Here is a 5,389-nt window from a genome sequence, read left to right on the forward strand (position 1 = left end):
CATGAGGCGAGCGGTCAAGGCAGAGGCGCGGCAGCAGCAGGACTTGGACGATGTGGCACTCGGTGCTCGGGCGACTCCGGCAGGAAGAGGCTGGGAACGCAGGGCCTCGCCGGATCTTGCGGGGGCGACGACGAACGGAATAGGATGGTGGCGCAACTGCAAAGCCATGGCAGGGAAATAATTTCGGAGAAGTGCAGAGAGGGAGGAAGGAGATACGAGAAGGAGAGGGACGGGCAGAGGGAGGCGGACCCGGATCCGGTCGCAGGAGGTCGCCGGGGTCCCTTTCCCTGCCAAATTGAAGCGGAGGTGGGCTAGCGGTCTCGGAGCTCCAAGCTTCGGTGGGGCGCAGCGATGGCGTGGTGCTTCTGCGAGGAAAACACAGAGAGGGGTGAGACGTGAGATGAGAAGGAAGCACCCGGAAAGAAGGGAAGGGAGAGGCGCCACGACAGGGATGGCCTGGTGGCTGCTGCTGCTGGCGGGGAAGCACCGGCGAGGAGGAGGTGCTCGAGCGGCAGCTTGGGGTCGAGCTCCTCTCGATCTAGATCGAGGAGGGAGCGGGAGGCAGGGAGCTGCGGGAGGCACGCTCGGTCATCAGATCTTCGATCCAATGGTCGCGATGGAAGGGTGGCCTGGATCAGATCTAGTTGGCTGGTGGCTGAAAATGAGGACAAGACCAGGTGGGTGGCGGGATGGATCCCAAGAGAGTGGCGGCGGGGATGGGAGTGATGGGACATTGATCCTAAAATTTAGGGTTACGGGTCTATATATACTAGGAGGTCCAAAACGAGGGCTAGATTGGACGCTTCGATCGTAATCGGACGGTCAAGATAAATAGGTTAGGGAGTCACATGAAGGAACCAAAGATGCTTTAGGGGTGCTTGAGGTTGATCCGGACCCAACGGTGACAACTGAGCAGGTCGGGTTCGGGGAAGTCTCGAACGCACGCGAGGGGTCTGAGTAAAGAGCAGAGAAGGTCAAACGGTCAGACAAGAGGGAATCGACAACCCGGTTGAACTCAGAACGGTCAACAAAAACAAGGGGTGACGCGGCAACTATGAGCGGATACGGGTTTTATGAAAACATATGGATGCGATGCACATGATGCTATGAGATGAGATGCATGGCATGAACAAAATGCAAAACAAACGACAACAACCCAACCACGAAGGAAATATCATATCGCATCTCCGGAAAAGGCAAGAGGTTGAGTTACGAATATGGAAAGTTGTATCCGGGGCGTTACAGTTGACAATCAGGTTCGTACAACACTCCGGGAGTGGATAGGCCTGTAAGCTCAATGATGTCAAGAGCTTTGGCTTCATGATGAACATTTCCGGTCATCCACTCGAGAACCCATGTCTTTGTATCCCTGTTGTAGCCGCGAATGTGGAGGGTAGCATAGAATTGAAGCAAAAGTTCCTCATTCCAATGTTCTTTGTCTGTCACAAAGCTGAGCAAACCTGCATCACGACAGCAGTCAAGTGCTTTTTCTAAGCATGGCAGTCCAGCAATGGCTTCAGTGTCAAGACGCATATGAGGAAAAATGCGCCCTTGATCATACAGAATGCAGGAGTAATAGCTTCGTTGCTGATGACTCCAGAAACGATCAGATGATATTCTTGGCCTTGAGTAGGGGTTCTTTGCGTTGTTAAAGAAGGTGTTGTGGCTTTTGAAGCCATTTGCATTGAAGGACCCTGTAGATGTGGCAGTACCTGGGAACCTCGGGAGTCTTGGCTTTGGTTTCTGGACCTAAGGCCTATGCTCAATGTGATAATCAAACTGAGGACCAGAGACATTAGGCGGAGGGACCAGAACGGGCCATCTGACAGTGATTAGCTGGCCATGGTTGTATGCTTGCTCAATTGTATGGGGCCTTGGTGGCGGAACAGGAGCAGTGGCAACAACAGAGGCTTCAGGAGCAGTTGCAGCATTGACTTCTGGCATGTTGCTTGGTGCAGGCTCCACACTTGCTTCAGCCATGACTACGTCATTGGCTTCATTAGTGTTGGTGGTGGCAGCCTCAAGATTTTCAACCTCCACTTGATGAGCTGGAGGGTTTGGCACTGGCACGTTCACTTCAGGAATAGCTTCTTCAGTAATGGGGGAGTAGGGAGACGTTCTTCTTCTTGTTCGCCATCGGCTGATGCAGCCGGATTGTCTTCAGCAGCTTTGGCTTCAGACACATAAACATTCACACTTGGAGTGGCTTCTGGAAACACTTGGCGTGCAACAGATTGGTGGTGCACTTCTCCTTCTGAAACGCTCGGAAGAGGGACTTGAGGCCTTGGTCCTTTGCGAAGCCTTTGTAATACAGGCGACGCCTTTGGAGATGGAGTTGGCTGGGCCTCATCCTCTTCAACTTGCACAGATGGTGTGACTTGTTGTTGTTGGGGAGTACTGGGGGAGTCTTGTTGTTGTGGGTGATCAGCCCATGATGCATCCTGAGCAATTGGTGTCAGAGGACGACCAATGCTGATGAGTTCGCTGTTCGTGAGAACAGGCGATGATACCAAGTTGTGTTCAATCTGAGCAAGAACTTCATCATGTTCAACATTGTCACGGTGACCAATGTCTTCAGCAGCGATGGGATCAACTGCTGGAATGTCTTCAGCTTCATATGCCTCTGTGGAAGCAGGCTCATGAACAATCATCCGTCGTTCTTGGTGTTCAGATGCAGGGCGAACCATTGAGATAGGTTCAACAACAAGGGGCTCTGTGGGAGCAGCCCAATTCTTCTTGGTTTTGCGCTTCTTCTTGGAGGGAGCAACATCAGAGGCTTCTGTGTTTTTCCTTTTTCTGGCTTCAGCCTCGGCAGCCCTTGTCTTCTTCAGTTCTGAAGCGGTTGACATGACCTTTGGCTTCGAGCCTGTCATGCTGCTTAGGAAGACTATGCGAGGTTCATCTTGCCTTGAAGGTGCAGATTGGACAGTTGATAGCTTCTTCTTTGCAGCCATTTTGGGGTCAATGCCATGACGACCAAGAGCCTTACGCTTCTTAGCCTCATTGTAGGCTAGCACACACTTGTCAGCCAGACTCTTTATGCGCTCACGAGAGCCTCTAGCTTCTTCACGCTTCTTGTGAAAGGCTTCTTTGAGCTCATGTAGCATGATCTTGAAGTTTTTGACATCTTGCACGCTGAGCTTGGCCACATGCTTCTTGAACTGAGCTTTCTCGTAGTCGATCTTGTGCTTCAGTTCAACAATGCGCTGAGCAAGAGCTAGCTCAGAAGCAATGGCGCCATTGAAGGCGACGCTGAGGCCAATGGGAAGTTGCAGATCATCAAAGCTGAGATTTGGGGTGTCAAACCACTCATCAATGAAGTTATGGATGATTGCCACATCAAAGAGAGGCAAATTATTGAAGATCTCTGCTTCTTCCTTCCTCTTAATCAGTTGCTCAAGAGCATCATCTGCAAGATCTTCATCACTGGACAGATCAATGTGCTCTTCTCATAGAATGGCAGCAGGAGTCAATGTCTGATCAGTATTCTTGACGATTTTCTTTTTCTTCTCCGTCTTCTTGGAGATGCGTGATAGATCTTCAGACTGCACACTATCTTCATGAGGTGCAGTGGCCAGTGGCTTCGCACGTCAAGCTTTTGGAGGAGCAGTTGATGTTGAAGCCTTAGTCTTCTTTAGCTTCTGCGGCTTTGGAGGAGGAGCTGGGGCTTCATCAGTGTCATCATCATTGTCAGAATGATCCACTTTGGCACCTTGGACCAAGATGTATTTGATGAGGCCATCAAGGTTGGAAAAGGGGCCGATGACATTGGGTTCTGCATCACGTGAGCCGCCAGCACGGGGAGCACAGGGACCAGGGTTGAAGTCTAATCCCAATGACTTCTTGTTTTCCTTGGCCGATGCCTTTGCATGCTAGAAGTTGCGCTTGAAGAGATTATCGTCACGACACCAGAGCAATGATGATGGGTCATCATTTTCAGGTTGTGGTCCACGGACCATACAAGGATAGAAATCGTGTGCAATAGCTTCAGCTCTGTTCTTGGGTGGAAGGCCTCAATAGAGAATATCACCCCAAGGACTACTAATAGCATTCTTCTCAGCGTACTCCTGGGTCACGAACTTGTACTTGAACCATTGTTCAGCCCAATATCGTCGAATCCATTGGATTCGTGTCTTGCGCTGATTGTAATCCTCATCAGGATCTGTCTTGTAAAGGTCTACGAGGTCATCAGGCAAATCTTTTGATGTTCCCCCTCGACGTTGTCTGCCACCCTTCCTTAATGATTTCTCTACAGCCATGAACTTCAAACTGAATGGCTTCAATATGTTTAAAGGCTTCAAAGGCTTTCGCTTGCTGGATAAACAGGAACTGGCTTCGGGAGAGTTAATGTGTTGCTGTAAGAATTCTGCAAACAAATGCAGACTATGAGAACCTAGGGATTCTCCCACGTACATGTACCTGTGACAACATTAGAGATGCGAGGGAAGGGGAAGAGGTCATATGCATTCTCAGAAGATTTTGAAGATAAATTAGTTTGAAGACATTGACCTCATGTTGCGAAGACATTCACTTATATGTTGAGATTTGGTTCCAGATTTGTACGAATCCGTGAATAAGTACAAGTGAGGAATCTAACTAGATATGAAGCTTAAGTGAATATACTAGGCAGTATGAGATGCAGACAGAATAGATCTAACATTGTATAGGCAGAAACCAATTTTGGTAAATAGAATGAATAATTGAGGATCAAAAAGGTGGTAAAAATAGAGTTATATTTACCACATGAAGAACTGCTAGATGGGACGAATAGGAGACCGAGCAGTTCAATCCACCGTGCCCTAACTACGCGACAGAGGAAACCTGCGGCGGCGGCGGAGAGGACGAAGTCCGCGGACGGCGTGAGGACGGCGTCGGAGAAGTCGTGGCAGCTAAGCGCTTCGTCGTTGGCGTCGTCGAGAGCTAGCGGTGGCGCTAGGGTTTTGACGAGGTGGAGAGGTGGAAGAAGGTTTTCTTGACTGCAGGGGACATGTATTTATAAGAAGGTGTGCGGCATAGCGTAATTACGCATGTGCCCCTGCCTGTTCACATCTGAGGGACACATGGCAAGCATGCAACATACTCAGAGTTGTCCCACGTTCCCACGCCCGCCAAGTTTGTCGGATGGTTGTTCCGGCTTCTCCGGATTTCAAACAATAAGGATGAATCATTTAAAACAGACTTAATGTTTGTCTCTGTGTCTTCTACTGACAAGGATGTAGAGAGGACATTTGACAGTTTCAATAGAATGCATATGATTTGGACAGATAGAGTTTGAGATAGAAAGCATAGAGAGATTAGGGTCCGATCACATTCACTTAGTTCAAAAGATTCAACAAGGAAGACATAGCTTTAAGTGAATCCTGTAGAGGACAGAGTACTAGTATATATA

Source organism: Triticum dicoccoides, chromosome 1B (assembly GCF_002162155.2).
Source record: "Triticum dicoccoides isolate Atlit2015 ecotype Zavitan chromosome 1B, WEW_v2.0, whole genome shotgun sequence".
Taxonomy (NCBI): Eukaryota; Viridiplantae; Streptophyta; class Magnoliopsida; order Poales; family Poaceae; genus Triticum; species Triticum dicoccoides.